The sequence below is a fragment of the Pristiophorus japonicus genome, chromosome 14 (genome assembly GCF_044704955.1).
Source record: "Pristiophorus japonicus isolate sPriJap1 chromosome 14, sPriJap1.hap1, whole genome shotgun sequence".
In the NCBI taxonomy this organism is placed as follows: Eukaryota; Metazoa; Chordata; class Chondrichthyes; family Pristiophoridae; genus Pristiophorus; species Pristiophorus japonicus.
Genome location: NC_091990.1, coordinates 93845275 through 93863195, shown reverse-complemented (window position 1 = coordinate 93863195; position 17921 = coordinate 93845275).

Sequence of the window (17921 nt, the reverse complement as noted above, 5' to 3'; positions counted from 1 at the left end):
TAGGGGCCAAGTTTCGGCCTGAGTTGCTCCTGTTTTTTTGGAGCAACTGGTTTAGAATGGAGTATCCTAGAAATTTGAATTCTCGGCATTTAGTTTGCTCCAGTTCTAGTCAGTTAGAACAGTTGCACTTTGGAACAGAATTTTTTTTTCAAAAGGGGGCGTGTCCGGCTACTTACACCTGTTTTCAAAGTTTAGGCAGTGAAAACTTACTCCAAACTAACTTAGAATGGAGTAAGTGAAGATTTTTGTACGCTGGAAAAAACCTTGTCTACACTTTAGAAAATCAGGCGTAGGTTAAAAATTAGGCGTAGGGAAAGGGGGGGAGGTTTAAAGGGAAGTTTGCAAGCATTAAACACTTCAGTTTTACAAATAAAGAGCCATCATCAATAATAAATGATAAATACATCAATAAATCAACCAATAAATCAATCAAAAAAAATTAATTAAAAACTTAAAAAAATTAAAAAATCAATAAATAAAACATTTTCTACTTACCGACTGCAGCACGGGAGTCCTCCAACAGCGTGCTGGGACGGCACCCCCAGTGTGTCTCTGTCAGTGTCTCTATCTCTCTGTCTGTCAGTGTTTGTGTTTCTGACAGCAAGGGGAGGGGGAGAAGGGGGGTGGGAGGGGAGGGGGAGAAGGGGGGCGGGAGGGGGAGGGGGAGAAGGGGGTGGGAGGAGGAGAGGAGGGGTGAGGAGAAGGGGGGGTGAGGAGAAGGGGGGAGGAGAAGGGGGAGGAGAAGGGGGAGAAGAAGGGGGAGGAGGTGAAGGGGGAGGGGGAGAAGGGGAGGGGGAGAAGGGGGGGGAGAAGGGGAGGGGAAGGGGAGGGGGAGAGGGAGAAGGGGAGGAGAGGGGGAGAAGGGGGGGAGAGAGGGGGAGAATAGGGGGAGAGGGGGAGAAGGTGGGGGAGAGGGGGAGAAGGGAGAGAGGATGGAGGGAGGGAAGGAGAGAGGATGGAGGGAGGGAAGGAGAGAGGATGGAGGGAGGGAAGGAGAGAGCAGGGAGGGAAGGAAGTAGAGAGGAGGGAGGGAGAGAAGGAGAGAGGAAGGAGGGAGGGAGGGAGGGAAGGAGAGAGGAGGGAGGGAAGGAGAGAGGAGGGAGGGAGGGAAGGAAGGAGAGAGGGGGGAGGGAGGGAAGGAGAGAGGAGGGAGGGAGGGAGAGAAGGAAGGAGGGAAGGAGGGAAGGAGAGAGGAGGGAGGGAGGGAAGGAGAGAGGAGGGAGGGAGGAAAGGAGGGGGGGGGAAGGGAGAGAAGGAGGCTGAACGGCCGGGCCCAAGACTCCGGGCTGGATTTACAGGTAGGTGGCGTCGGGTCTCGGGGGGGGGAAGAGTCGCGGAGGTCCGGGGGGAGAGTCGCAGAGGTCCGGGGGGAGAGTCGCAGAGGTCCGGGGGGGGGGGAGGTCGTGGAGGTCGGGGTGGGAAAGTCGCGGAGGTTGGGGTGGGAGAGTCGCGGAGGTTGGGGGGGGGGCGGGGGAAGAGTCGCGGAGGTCGGGGGGGGGAGAGAGTCGCGGAGGTCCGGGGGGGGGTGGGGAGCGGAGGTCGGGTCGCAGTGGCGGGAAGGAAGCAGAGGTTGAGTCGCTGGGGGGGGGGGGGGGGGAGAGCGGGGGTCGGGTCGGGTCTGGTCAGGTGGGAGGAGCCTTATCCACGCAGCCCCAGTGAGGCCATTCGGCCAGGGCTAGGGACTGCGTGCTTCGGTCCGATCCCACAGTTTTGGGCGCCTGGAGCTACTGCACATGCGCGCCCACAGTAGCGCGCATGTGCAGAGGTCCCAGCACTGTTTTCAGCGCAGGGACCTGGCTCCGCCCCCCACAGCTCGTGCTGCGCCGCGCCCAGCTCCAGAGGGCATGCAGGGAGCCGGAGAATAGGTAAGTTTTTTTTAGGCGCACTTTGTGGTGTGAAAAATGGGCGTCCAGGTCCGGGCTGCGCCGTTTTAGGCGCGGCCCGAAACTTGGGCCCATATTCTCTAAAGACAATCCCCCCATGCTAGGAATCAGTCTGGTGAACCTTTGTTGCACTCCCTCTATGGCAAGAATATTCTTCATTAGGTAAGGAGACTTGAAATGGACACAATACTCCAGGTGCGGTCTGACCAGGGCCCTATATAATTACAATAAGATGTCTTTACTCTTGTGTGGCACCTTATCGAATGTCTTCTGAAAATCAAATACACCACATCCACTGGTTCCCCCTTATCTATTCTACTAGTTATAACCTCAAAAAACTCCAACAGATTTGTCAAACATGAGTTCACTTTCATAAATCTGTGTTGACTCTGCCCAATTCTATTATTATTTTCTAAGTACCCTGTTACCACGTCCTTAATAATAGATTCTAGCATTTTCCCTATGACTGAAAGTTGAAAGTGTTAAAGTGGATATAGACTTGAAAAAGAGATCTCAAAATTGATTCGGCTACTAGGCATGACAGCATTGACATGAAGGTGCTCAAAAAAATAGGGGCTATGACCTGTGAGCCACTTATATTTAACAACTCGCTTGGAGATGTGATTAGACCGGACAGAAGCCAATGTGTCCCGAATATTTAAAAAGGGCAACAAAGGGTCAGTAACAAGAAGTCATAGATTTTAAGTAATTGGCAAAAGAACTAGAGGAGAAATGAGGAGAAAAAAATCCACACAGAGGATTGTTATGATGTGGAACGCACTCCCTGAAAGTGTGGTGGAATCAGATTACAGAGAAACTTTCAAAAGGGAAGAGGACTCATTTTCAGGGTTATGGGGAAAAATCTGGCGTGTTGGACTAAATTCGACAGCTCTTTCACAGAACCGGTCCAGACAGGATTGTCCCAATAGCCTCCTTCTGTGCTGCAAAAATCTAGGGCCCGAAATTAACTTGGAGGCATGTTGGGAGTGGGGTGGGCGGCCAATTTCACATGGGAAACACGGAAGTAATTTCAGCGCATTTGTCAGTGGCATTTTAACACAGCTATCTCATCACTTTGCTTCTGGGTTTGGCATCAATTATACGGCAGCAGGGGTAATGAGGACCCTCATGATACATTCTTAACTCCAGTACTTAAAGGACAAATCCAGAGATAGATTACAAAGGATTACATAGGCTATACAGCACAGAAACAGGCCATTCTGCCCAAACAGTCCATGCCAGAGTTTATGCTCCACTCAAGTCTACTCCCCTCTTTCCTCATCTAACTCTATGAGCATAACCCTCTATTCCCTTCTCCCTCATATGCTTGTCTAACCTCCCCATACATGCATCTATACTATTCGCTTCAACCACTCCCTATGGTCGCAAGTTCCACATTCTCACCAATCTTTGGGTAAAGCAGTTTCTTCTGAATTTTCTGTTGGATTTCTTGGTGACTATCTTATATTGATGGCCGCTAGTTTTGCTCTTCCCCACAAGTGGAAACATTCTCTCTGTATCCACTCTATCAAAACCTTTCATAATATTAAAGACCTCTCTATTGGGTCACCCCTCAGCCACCTTTTTTCAAGAGAAAAAAGATACAACCTGTCCATCCTTTCTTGATATGCATACCCTTGCACTTCTGATATCATTCTTGTAAATCTTCTCTGCACCCTTTCCAGCGCCTCTATATTCTTTTTATAATATGGTGACTAGGTCTAACCAAGGTTTGATACAGGTTTTGCAAAACTTCCCTACTTTTCAATTCTACACCTCTAGAAATAAATCCCAGTGCTTGGTTTACATTTTTATGGCCTTGCTAACCTGTGTCACAACTTTTAGTGATTTGTTTATTTATCTCCAGCTCAAATTTCCTGCCAAACAGGTACTTTTTTTTTACTGCATATACACATGCAAGCGCTTCCTTTTCTACCATCCCGTAGCCCCTTTCTGTCTGGGACAGACTTCTGGAGGCATAAGCTACCGGTTGTAACTGACCCTTGGCATTAACATGCTGCAACACACACCCGGCCCCATAGGATGACGCATCGCACGTTAAAACAAATTTTTTACATGGGTCATATAGCGTTAACAGATTGTTGGAGCACAACAAATTGCGTGCTCTATCAAAAGCCCTTTCCTGGCTCTCCCCCTAGACCCATTCGCGACCTTTGCGTAGAAGTACGTGTAGCAGCTCTAACAGCGTGCTCAATTTGGGTAGAAAGTTAACAAAACAGTTCAGGAGCCCCAGGAACGAGCGCAGCTCCGTCGTGTTACGGGGTCTGGGTGCTCTCTGGATCGCTTGCGTTTTGGACGAAGTAGGTCTGATCCCGTCTGCTGCTACCCTCATCCCCAGGAATTCTACCTCTGGAGCTAGGAAGACGCACTTTGCCTTTTTCAGTCGCATACCTACCCGGTCCAGTCTGCGTAGCACCTCCTCCAGGTTGTGGAGCTGTTCCTCAGTATCGCAACCCGTGATGAGGATGTCGTCTTGAAAAACCACCATTCTTGGAATCGACTTGAGGAGACTTTTCATGTTTCGTTGAAAGATCACGGCGGCTGAGCGAATCCCGAACGGACATCTGTTGTACTCAAACAACCCCTTGTGTGTCGTGATGGTGGTCAGCTTCTTCGACACACTCACCAGCTCCTGGGTCATGTAAGCTGAGGTCAGGTCCAATTTTGAAAAAAGCTTGCCACCGGACAGCGTCGCAAAGAGGTCCTCCGCTCTCGGTAGCGGGTACTGGTCTTGGAGTGACACCCGATTGTGCCAGTGCTCAAGGCGGATGGGTCGGTCAGGATATGTGGTGATTACACTTGTAATCACCACATATCCTGACCGACCCATCCGCCTTGAGCACCGGCACAATCAGGCTCGCCCAGTCACTGAATTCGACTGGTGAGATGATGCCTTCCCTCAGCAGGCGGTCCAATTCACCTTCTATCTTTTCCCGCATCACGTACGGCACAGCTCTGGCCTTGTGGTGTACTGGCCTGGCTTCCGGGTTTATGTGAATCACTACCTTAGTCCCCATGAAAGTGCCAATGCCGGGTTGAAATAGTGAATCAAATTTGTCCAGGACCTGTGAGCATGATATTCGCTCCACAGAAGAAATTGCATTGACATCGCCCCATTTCCAGTTCATGACAGCAAGCCAACTCCTCCCCAGTAGTGCGGGACCGTCCCCCAGGACAATCCAGAGTGGCAACCTGTTCTCCGAATCTTTGTGGTCACAACTACCGTGGCGCTGCCTAGTACCGGAATGATCTCCTTTGTATATGTCCGTAGCTGTGTGTCAATCGGCAATAATTTTGGCCTTCTGGCCTTGGACACCCACAACTTTTTGAACTGTTTGATACTCATCAGGGACTGGCTGGCCCCCGTCTCTAGCTCCATTGATACTGGGATGCCATTGAGGAGCACTTTCATCATTATCGGTGGCGTCCTGGTGTATAAACTGTATATGTGCTCCACATGAACTCGCTGAACTTCAGCTTCCAGCGATTTCCCCCAGTGTCCATTAGGCCTCGTAGGGCTTACATCGGGCCCGTCAACCTGGCTGCAGGCTTCCTGCACATACGCACCAAGTGACCGCTGACGTTGCAATTTCTGCAGGTATATTTGCTGTGTGTTTGCCTCCACACGTCCAACATGAGCCGTTGTTGGAAACAAAAGGTCCATTACCAGTCGATCGTCTCTGACTGTCTCTGTAACTGTCCTTAAGTGCACCATTAACAGGTGTTGATGGCCCCATTACTGGCCGCATTGTCCCTTGCGATGGCATGAATCGCCGTTCAGCTAGCCATTGTCTCTATTGAATTCCCCCTTTGGATTCGACTACATGCTGGGGCATGTCCGATTGCCCCTGCCTGCCTGAAGAACTGTGTGCCACGTTAACAATGTTGACTCCCTGTCCATTTGCTGCATTTAAACCAAGATTTTTGTCAAATATCCTTCTGGTCTCTTCCTCCCCTGAGATGAATGTCTGGGCCATCAAAGCCACCGTTTCCAGGGTTAAGTCTTTGGTCTCAATCAGTTTCCTGAAAACCCCAGCGTGCCCGATGCCCTCAATAAAAAAGTCTCGCAGCATCTCCGCTCTGCATGCATCTGGGAACTTAAATAGGCTCGCCAGTCGCCGGAGGTCTGCCACGAAGTCTGGAACGCTTTGCCCTTCTCGTCGCCGGTGCGTGTAAAACCATGTGCATGCTGCTTGCCAGTTTAAAGTGTTCCCCGATCAACTTACTGAGCTCTTCAAAAGACTTGTCCGCCTGCTTCTCTGGCACTAGAAGGTCCTTCATCAGGGAGTACGTCCTGGATCCACAAACCGTCAGGAGATGAGCCCTGCATTTGTCGGCCGAATCCTGTACAAGCTATTCCTTAGTGATGAAACTTTGTTGTAGTCTCTCAATAAAATTGTCCCAATCATTACCAACACAGTACCTCTTGTCTGTGCTGCTAGTGGCCATGCTCGTGTTGTTTAAATCCCAGTATCTCGTCGCCAATGATATGTCCTTACTTTACAGTACAAACGCACACAAGGCCCATACTTGAGAGAAGGTCACTCTGTGACCAGTAACCTTTATTCCAGCACTGAAGTGATCAAGGTGGGTGGAGCTTCCCCTTTTATACCTGAAAGTCCAGTTTGGAGTGTCTCCCACAAGTTCACCACCTAGTGGTCAGTGTTCTCACGGTGTACAACTTCGGACAGTTTATACATGGATTACAATGACAGTTGAATACATGACAAAACCTATTGCTGACACAAAGAAGGTGTGGCTGGAGGTGGCCCAGGAGATCAGCAGCAGAAGCATTGTGCCACACTCCTGGATTCAGTGCAGCAAGCGCTTCAATGACCTAACCAGTGCAGGAAATGTGAGTACAGTTGCACATTCACCGACATCCAGCTGTGTGTATCATTCCACCCCCTTGCTCTGACTTGTCAAGTCTACTCCATCACATCACTTCTCACACCCACTTACCATGCAAGAGCACCCATCCTTGTGTTTCAATGCACGTCCTCATATCCCCAGCTATCCATCAATCACTACCACTCACCCTCATTCTTATATGACTTCATGCCTCTCCCTGATATTCACCCTCACCAAGTGCTCTGCATACATCGGATGAACACATGCCATACAGTCACTCGAGGGTCTGTTCCTTCCCCCATTGGACAAGGGAGCATAGGAGACTAGAGCGAGGGAGAGAACTGGAGATGGTCCTCCACAGACTTTGCAGTTGACAGCTGCAGAGGAGGAAGAACTGAAGATAAGTGGTTTCTCAGCATCGATGGCCTTTGGAAATGGAGAGATTGGGACCTTCTAGCTACCTGGTGACACAATTAAATATCAATGATCCACATGTCATACAACACTCCTCTATCTTGTTGACTTAATTTCAACAGTGAGTGAAATATGATTATCTTTATAATGCTAAGTTGCATTATTTTTACCTTGCCAGAACTAATTCATATCTTTTCTCTCCACCAGGGCCTTCACGCGTTCAGCAGGAGTCCATGGTCCTCGAGGACGACAAATCCTCAGAGCAGCCGATTCCTTCTGAGATTGCACCATCACAGGACTCGCGCTTACCATGCATCAGCTCAGATACTCGCACTTCGGTGGAGCCAGTTAGATAGATAGTTGGGTTTTCAACTGGCGACTCACACTTCACAAGCAAGCAAGAGCAGATGGTGGTGGCAGGGACAGCAGTAGAAAGTCTACGTTGGAAGGCACAGCCCTCTCTAAGCTCTGCTCAGCTGGACACAAATGCTGTCCCCCTGGGTTTGTCAACAAAAAGTATAATCGTTGAGTAGCAGCAGAGAATGTGTGATGTACTGGCAGGCCATTACAACAGAGACTATTCTCCAAAAGTACTTCATTGGCTGTAAAGCGCTTTGAGACGTCCGGTGGTCATGAGAGGCGCTATATAAATGCAAGTCTTTCTTTCTTTCCATGACCACGATTGCAAAGAGAATGGAGCAGGCCACCTCAAGCATGTGTAGGATGATGTCACAGGGCACTTTGAGGATGTTTTCATTCATGGATAAAGTGGTCAACTCCACAGAATATCAAATGCGGCAATCGATGAGTCCATGCAGGCTTTGACCATGGCCATGCATTCTCTGGATGACAAAATGTCTGCTGCCTTAAATAGGACAGATGCCTTAGCCTTCACCTTACAGTGCAGCACTGCTCAAAGTGCTCTTCAGCAGAGTGGTAGCAGTGGAGTGCAGCTGGCCCATGCGAGCGTTAATGGCAAAAGGGGAAATGGAAGTGGGAACTTCACTCAAAGCACAGCCACTTCTCACCAGTTGACCCCCTCTCTTCAGTCTGTGCCCGACATGTTGCCCCGTGTCCCGATGGCCAACTCCGCTCCTGCACTGGTGCAGCGGGAGCAGTCTTTGGCGGGGCCCTCGCAGGCTCCAAAACCCAGAGGTCGTTCGCCAAGTATATCTCCGCAATCAGAACAGAAATCTAAGCAGCCTACCTCCACCCCTGCTGAAGCCACAAAGGTTGCACCACCTCGGACGGGGATTAATGGAGGATCTGCAAGGGGTGTTTGGCTGTTTGCAAGACTGCTTCACGTCAGTAGCATTGGGAGTGCGGGAAAAATAGCCATTGCATGAACTTCTGACATTGGTTCACTGGCACAACCTAAGTGAGCTTTGCATTAATAAGGGCGTCCCAGGCAGCAAATCACAACCATCTGGACAACCTGGCTGGTACGTACTGAAGGAAGCCTCCAGATCTGTCTAGGCTCCTGAAGCACATCTTCAGCATGGCAATGGCTTATTCGATCACAAAGCTGGTGCTCATATGGCAGTTGAGCATTATTGATCAGGTTGTTGACAGTTGTCATCAGCCAAGTTTGAAGTGGATATCCCTTGGGCTAGACTCTCCACTTCACATCGCCCATCTATGGCCATATATCGCCCAAAATGGACCTCTAGCGCCCATTTTGAAGAAAAAGTGGAAACTAACCAGAAAGATCGCTGGAAAAATAAGCACCCAAGTTTCGGCTCACTTCGCCGAACTGATCGGCCACACATGATCCATCCAAATTTTTGGCACATCGCCATCACAAGGCCGGGCTGATCATTCGCTGAGAACAAGGCTGGGTAATAGTTGCTTTTCCCAGGCTTTACTGAAGGAAATGGGTACTACGGACGCCATTGTGAAGATCGGAGGAAGGGTGGAGGCAGCTAAAAAATCATACTTAGATAGTTAGTTATTTAAGGGTCCTGTACAGATAGATCTACTCAGATTATTAATTATATTTAATTTTAATAATAGTAGTCTAGTGAATTAGGCATTTTTTAGTGAAAATAATTATTGAAAGTGATGGGGCCTAGTGTTAGACTATGGCTGGAATAGTGAGAGTATTAGTCTGAGATTGGTATACAGTATTAGACTGGGTTTGCATCGAGAGTAGCTTAATAGATTGACATTCTTTAGTGAAAAGTGCATTTATAGCAATTGAAAAAAATTATTGCTAGTGATGGGGCTATGCTTTCTGTGCCATTGCTCGTAACTGCTCACAAGCTGGTTTCTGAAAGGACCAATCAAAGAGTTGGCAGAGTAATGCATAGACAGAGACAGAGGAGACAGAGGAGGCGAGCGTACAGCCAACAAAGGTACTTGGAAAAGCAATCTTACCTCAACCTATCTGAAAGCTTTTGTCAGCGGCAGTCGGGAGCAGCGTCGGAGGTGCGTGGAGAGGCCTATAAAAGACACAGCAGGGAGTCCGGGGCCCAGCGTCGGACGTGCGTGGAGAGGCCTATAAAAGGCGAGCCGGTGCAGCTACAGGGAGAAGGCAAAAAAGAAGTAGAAAGAAACAGAAAGGTGACGTCACAGCCAAGGGGGTAAGTGATTGGCTGGTGATTGGTGATAGTTTTTCTTTTTTCTCTTCTATAACAGTGAGTAAACTTTAGCATTGTTGTTGCTTATCTAAGGGTTAAGTCATGGCAGGACAGCTCGGTCACGTGTTATGCTCCTCTTGTACCATGTGGGAACTCAGGGACGACACCAGTGTTCCTGAAGACTACGTGTGCGGGAAGTGTATCCGCCTCCAGCTCCTGACGGACCGCGTTGCAGAATTGGAACTGAGGGTGGATTCACTCTGGAGCATCCACGATGCTGAGAATGACGTGAGTAGCACGTGTAGCGAGTTGGTCGTATTGCAGGGAAAGGGTCCACAGCCAGATAGAGAATGGAAGACCAGCAGGAAGAGCGGTGCAAGTAAGGTAGTGCAGGGGTCCCCTGTGGTCATCCCCCTGCAAAACAGATACACTGCTTTGGGTACTGTTGGGGGGGATAACTCATCAGGGGAAGGCAGCAGCAGCCAAGTTCATGGCACCGTGGCTGGCTCTGTTGCACAGGAGGGCAGGAAAAAGAGTGGGAGAGCGATAGTGATAGGGGATTCAATGGTAATGGGAATAGATAGGCGTTTCTGTGGCCGCAACCGAGACTCCAGGATGGTATGTTGCCTCCCTGGTGCAAGGGTCAAAGATGTCTCGGAGCGGGTGCAGGACATTCTGAAATGGGAGGGAGAACAGCCAGTTGTCGTGGTGCACATTGGTATCAACGACATAGGTAAAAAAAGGATGAGGTCCTACGAAACGAATTTAAGGAGCTAGGAGCTAAATTAAAAAGTAGGACCTCAAAAGTAGTAATCTCGGGATTGCTACCAGTGCCACGTGCTAGTCAGAGTAGGAATCGCAGGATAGCGCAGATGAATACGTGGCTTGAGCAGTGGTGCAGCAGGGAGGGATTCAAATTCCTGGGGCATTGGAACCGGTGCTGGGGGAGGTGGGACCAGTACAAACCGGACGGTCTGCACCTGGGCAGGACCGGAACCAATGTCCTAGGGGGAGTGTTTGCTAGTGCTGTTGGGGAGGAGTTAAACTAATATGGCTGGGGGATGGGAACCAATGTAGGGAGACAGAGGGAAACAAAAAGGAGGCAAAAGCAAAAGACAGAAAGGAGATGAGGAAAAGTGGAGGGCAGAGAAACCCAAAGCAAAGAACAAAAAGGGCCACAGTACAGCAAAATTCTAAAAGGACGAAGGGTGTTAAAAAAACAAGCCTGAAGGCTTTGTGTCTTAATGCAAGGAGTATCCGCAATAAGGTGGATGAGTTAACTGTGCAAATAGATGTTAACAAATATGATGTGATTGGGATTACAGAGACATGGCTCCAGGATGATCAGGGCTGGGAACTCAACATCCAGGGGTATTCAACATTCAGGAAGGATAGAATAAAAGGAAAAGGAGGTGGGGTAGCATTGCTGGTTAAGGAGGAGATTAATGCAATAGTTAGGAAGGTCATTAGCTTGGATGATGTGGAATCTATATGGGTAGAGCTGCAGAACACCAAAGGGCAAAAAACGTTGTGAAAAGTGGGAGTTGTGTACAGACCTTCAAACAATAGTAGTGATGTTGGGGAGGGCATCAAACAGGAAATTATGGGTGCATGCAATAAGGGTGCAGCAGTTATAATGGGTGACTTTAATATGCACATAGATTGGGCTAACCAAACTGGAAGCAATATGGTGGAGGAGGATTTCCTGGAGTGCATAAGTGATGGTTTTCTAGACCAATATGTCGAGGAACCAACTAGTGGGGAGGCCATCTTAGACTGGGTGTTGTGTAATGAGAGAGGATTAATTAGCAATCTCGTTGTGCGAGGCCCCTTGGGGAAGAGTGACCATAATATGGTGGAATTCTGCATTAGAGTGGAGAATGAAACAGTTAATTCAGAGACCATGGTCCAGAACTTAAAGAAGGCTAACTTTGAAGATATGAGGCGTGAATTGGCTAGAATAGATTGGCGAATGATACTTAAGGGGTTGACTGTGGATGGGCAATGGCAGACATTTAGAGACCACATAGAAACATAGAAACATAGAAAATAGGTGCAGGAGTAGGCCATTCAGCCCTTCTAGCCTGCACCGCCATTCAATGAGTTCATGGCTGAACATGAAACCTCAGTACCCCCTTCCTGCCTTCTCGCCGTACCCCTTGATCCCCCGAGTAGTAAGGACTTCATCTAACTCGCTTTTGAATATATTTAGTGAATTGGCCTCAACTACTTTCTGTGGTAGAGAATTCCACAGGTTCACCACTCTCTGGGTGAAGGAGTTTCTCCTCATCTCGGTCCTAAATGGCTTAACTCTTATCCTTAGACTGTGACCCCTGTTTCTGGACTTCCCCAACATTGGGAACATTCTTCCTGCATCCAACCTGTCTAAACCCGTCAGAATTTTAAACGTTTCTATGAGGTCCCCTCTCACTCTTCTGAACTCCAGTGAATACAAGCCCAGTTGATCAAGTCTTTCTTGATAGGTCAGTCCCACCATCCCGGGAATCAGTCTGGTGAATCTTCGCTGCACTCCCTCAATAGCAAGAATGTCCTTCCTCAAGTTAATAGACCAAAACTGTACACAATACTCCAGGTGTGGCCTCACCAAGGCCCTGTACAACTGTAGCAACATCTCCCTGCCCCTGTACTCAAATCCCCTCGCTATGAAGGCCAACATGCCATTTGCTTTCTTAACCGCCTGCTGTACCTGCATGCCAACCTTCAATGACTGATGTACCATGACACCCAGGTCTCGTTGCACCTTCCCTTTTCCTAATCTGTCACCATTCAGATAATAGTCTGTCTCTCTGTTTTTACCACCAAAGTGGATAACCTCACATTTATCCACATTATACTTCATCTGCCATGCATTTGCCCACTCACCTAACCTATCCAAGTCACTCTGCAGCCTCATAGCATCCTCCTCGCAGCTCACACTGCCACCCAACTTAGTGTCATCTGCAAATTTGGAGATACTACATTTAATCCCCTCGTCTAAATCATTAATGTACAATGTAAACAGCTGGGGCCCCAGCACAGAACCTTGCGGTACCCCACTAGTCACTGCGTGCAATTCTGAAAAGTACCCATTTACTCCTACTCTTTGCTTCCTGTCTGACAACCAGTTCTCAATCCACGTCAGCACACTACCCCCAATCCCATGTGCTTTAACTTTGCACATTAATCTCTTGTGTGGGACCTTGCCGAAAGCCTTCTGAAAGTCCAAATATACCACATCAACTGGTTCTCCTTTGTCCACTTTACTGGAAACATCCTCAAAAAATTCCAGAAGATTTGTCAAGCATGATTTCCCTTTCACAAATCCATGCTGACTTGGACCTATCATGTCACCATTTTCCAAATGCACTGCTATGACATCCTTAATAATTGATTCCATCATTTTACCCACTACTGAGGTCAGGCTGACCAGTCTATAATTCCCTGTTTTCTCTCTCCCTCCTTTTTTAAAAAGTGGGGTTACATTGGCTACCCTGCACTCGATAGGAACTGATCCAGAGTCAATGGAATGTTGGAAAATGACTGTCAATGCATCCGCTATTTCCAAGGCCACCTCCTTAAGTACTCTGGGATGCAGTCCATCAGGCCCTGGGGATTTATCGGCCTTCAATCCCATCAATTTCCCCAACACAATTTCCCGACTAATAAAGATTTCCCTCAGTTCCTCCTCCTTACTAGACCCTCGGACCCCTTTTATATCCGGAAGGTTGTTTGTGTCCTCCTTAGTGAATACTGAACCAAAGTACTTGTTCAATTGGTCTGCCATTTCTTTGTTCCCCGTTATGACTTCCCCTGATTCTGACTGCAGGGGACCTACGTTTGTCTTTACTAACCTTTTTCTCTTTACATACCTATAGAAACTTTTGCAATCCGCCTTAATGTTCCCTGCAAGCTTCTTCTCGTACTCCATTTTCCCTGCCCTAATCAAACCCTTTGTCCTCCTCGGCTGAGTTCTAAATTTCTCCCAGTCCCCAGGTTCACTGCTATTTCTGGCCAATTTGTATGCCACTTTCTTGGCTTTAATACTATCCCTGATTTCCCTAGATAGCCACGGTTGAGCCATCTTCCCTTTTTTATTTTTACGCCAGACAGGAATGTACAATTGTTGTAATTCATCCATGCGGTCTCTAAATGTCTGCCATTGCCCATCCACAGTCAACCCCTTAAGTAACATTAGCCAATCTATCCTAGCCAATTCACGCCTCATACCTTCAAAGTTACCCTTCTTTAAGTTCTGGACCATGGTCTCTGAATTAACTGTATCATTCTCCATCCTAATGCAGAATTCCACCATATTATGGTCACTCTTCCCCAAGGGGCCTCGCACAATGAGATTGCTAATTAATCCTCTCTCATTACACAACACCCAGTCTAAGATGGCCTCTCCCCTAGTTGGTTCCTCGACATATTGGTCTAGAAAACCATCCCTTATGCACTCCAGGAAATCCTCCTCCACCATATTGCTTCCAGTTTGGCTAGCCCAATCTATGTGCATATTAAAGTCACCCATTATAACTGCTGCATCTTTATTGCATGCACCCCTAATTTCCTGTTTGATGCCCTCCCCAACATCACTACTACTGTTTGGAGGTCTGTACACAACTCCCACTAACATTTTTTGCCCTTTGGTGTTCTGCAGCTCTACCCATATAGATTCCACATCATCCAAGCTAATGTCCTTCCTAACTATTGCATTAATCTCCTCTTTAACCAGCAATGCTACCCCACCTCCTTTTCCTTTTATTCTATCCTTCCTGAATGTTGAATACCCCTGGATGTTGAGTTCCCAGCCCTGATCATCCTGGAGCCACGTCTCCGTAATCCCAATCACATCATATTTGTTAACATCTATTTGTACAGTTAATTCATCCACCTTATTGCGGATACTCCTTGCATTAAGACACAAAGCCTTCAGGCTTGTTTTTTAACACCCTTTGTCCTTTTAGAATTTTGCTGTACAGTGGCCCTTTTTGTTCTTTGCTTTGGGTTTCTCTGCCCTCCAATTTTCCTCATCTCCTTTCTGTCTTTTGCTTTTGCCTCCTTTTTGTTTCCCTCTGTCTCCCTACATTGGTTCCCATCCCCCAGCCATATTAGTTTAACTCCTCCCCAACAGCACTAGCAAACACTCCCCCTAGGACATTGGTTCCGGTCCTGCCCAGGTGCAGACCGTCCGGTTTGTACTGGTCCCACCTCCCCCAGAACCAGTTCCAATGCCCCAGGAATTTGAATCCCTCCCTGCTGCACCACTGCTCAAGCCACGTTTTCATTTGCGCTATCCTGCGATTCCTACTCTGACTAGCACGTGGCACTGGTAGCAATCCCGAGATTACTACTTTTGAGGTCCTACTTTTTAATTTAGCTCCTAGCTCCGTAAATTCATTTCATAGGACCTCATCCCTTTTTTTTATCTATGTTGTTGGTACCAATGTGCACCACGACAACTGGCTGTTCTCCCTCCCATTTCAGAATGTCCTGCACCCGCTCCGAGACATCCTTGACCCTTGCACCAGGGAGGCAACATACCATCCTGGAGTCTCGGTTGCGGCCGCAGAAACGCCTATCTATTCCCCTCACCATTGAATCCCCTATCACTATCGCGCTCCTACTCTTTTTCCTGCCCTCCTGTGCAGCAGAGCCAGCCACGGTGCCATGAACTTGACTGCTGCTGCCCTCCCCTGATGAGTCATCCCCCCCAACAGTACTCAAAGCGGTATATCTGTTTTTCAGGGGGATGACCACAGGGGACCCCTGCACTACCTTCCTTGCACTGCTCTTCCTGCTGGTCTTCCATTCCCTATCTGGCTGTGGACCCTTCTCCTGCGGTAAGACCAACTCGCTACACGTGATACTCACGTCATTCTCAGCATCGTGGATGCTCCAGAGTGAATCCACCCTCAGCTCCAATTCCGCAACGCGGACCGTCAGGAGCTGGAGGTGGATACACTTCTCACACACGTAGTCCTCAGGGACACCGGAAGCGTCCCTGAGTTCCCACATGGCACAGGAGGAGCATATCACGTGACCGAGCTCTCCTGCCATGCCTTAACCCTTACCCTTAAATTGGTAATAACAATGTAACAGTTCACTTCCTGATATAAAAAATAAAAAGAAAAGCTACTCACCAATCAACAGCCAATCACTTACCCCAGTGGCTGTGACGTCACCTTTTGATTCCTTTCTACTTCTATTTTGCTTTCTCTCCCGCTGTAGCTGCACCGGTACGCCTTTTATAGGCCGCTCCGACGCTGCTCCCGCCTCTCACCAACTGCCGGTGGCACTCGAGCTCCCGCTGGGCCTTTTATAGGCCGCTCCGACGCTGCTCCCGCCTCTCACCAACTGCCGGTGGCTCTTGAGCTCCCGCTGGGCCTTTTATAGGCCGCTCCGACGCTGCTCCCGCCTCTCACCAACTGCCGCTGGCTCTCGAGCTCCCGCTGGGCCTTTTATAGGCCGCTCCGACGCTGCTCCCGCCTCTCATGGATGAACTACAACAATTGTACATTCCTGTCTGGCGTAAAAATAAAAAAGGGAAGGTGGCTCAACCGTAGCTATCAAGGGAAATCAGGGATAGTATTAAAGCCAAGGAAGTGGCATACAAATTGGCCAGAAATAGCAGCGAAATCGTGGACTGGGAGAAATTTAGAACTCAGCAGAGGAGGACAAAGGGTTTGATTAGGGCAGGGAAAATGGAGTACGAGAAGAAGCTTGCAGGGAACATTAAGACGGATTGCAAAAGTTTCTATAGGTATGTAAAGAGAAAAAGGTTAGTAAAGACAAACGTAGGTCCCCTGCAGTCAGAATCAGGGGAAGTCATAACGGGGAACAAAGAAATGGCCAATTGAACAAGTACTTTGGTTCGGTATTCAAGAAGGAGGACACAAACAACCTTCCGGATATAAAAGGGGTCAGAGGGTCTAGTAAGGAGGAGGAACTGAGGGAAATCCTTATTAGTCGGGAAATTGTGTTGGGGAAATTGATGGGATTGAAGGCCGATAAATCCCCAGAGCCTGATGGACTGCATCCCAGAGTACTTAAGGAGGTGGCCTTGGAAATAGCGGATGCATTGACAGTCATTTTCCAACATTCCATTGACTCTGGATCAGTTCCTATCGAGTGGAGAGTAGCCAATGTAACCCCACTTTTTAAAAAAGGAGGGAGAGAGAAAACAGGGAATTATAGACTGGTCAGCCTGACATCGGTAGTGGGTAAAATGATGGAATCAATTATTAAGGATGTCATAACAGTGCATTTGGAAAGAGGTGACATGATAGATCAAATTCAGCATGGATTTGTGAAAGGGAAATCATGCTTGACAAATCTTCTGGAATTTTTTGAGGATGTTTCCAGTAGAGTGGACAAGAGAGAACCAGTTGATGTGGTATATTTGGACTTTCAGAAGGCTTTCGACAAGGTCCCACACAAGAGATTAATGTGCAAAGTTAAAGCACATGGGATTGGGGGTAGTGTGCTGACATGGATTGAGAACTGGTTGTCAGACAGGAAGCAAAGAGTAGGAGTAAATGGGGACTTTTCAGAATGGCAGGCAGTGACTACCGCAAGGTTCTGTGCTGGGGCCCCAGCTGTTTACATTGTACATTAATGATTTAGACGAGGGGATTAAATGTAGTATCTCCAAATTTGCGGATGACACTAAGTTGGGTGGCAGTGTGAGCTGCGAGGAGGATGCTATGAGGCTGCAGAGTGACTTGGATAGGTTAGGTGAGTGGGCAAGTGCATGGCAGATGAAGTATAATGTGGACAAATGTGAGGTTATCCACTTTGGTGGTAAAAACAGAGAGACAGACTATTATCTGAATGGTGACAGATTAGGAAAAGGGGAGGTGCAACGAGACCTGGGTATCATGGTACATCAGTCATTGAAGGTTGGCATGCAGGTACAGCAGGCGGTTAAGAAAGCAAATGGCATGTTGGCCTTCATAGCGAGGGGATTTGAGTACAGTGGCAGGGAGATGCTGCTACAGTTGTACAGGGCCTTGGTGAGGCCACACCTGGAGTATTGTGTACAGTTTTGGTCTCCTAACCTGAGGAAGGACATTCTTGCTATTGAGGGAGTGCAGCGAAGGTTCACCAGACTGATTCCTGGGATGGCGGGACTGACCTATCAAGAAAGATTGGATCAACTGGGCTTGTATTCACT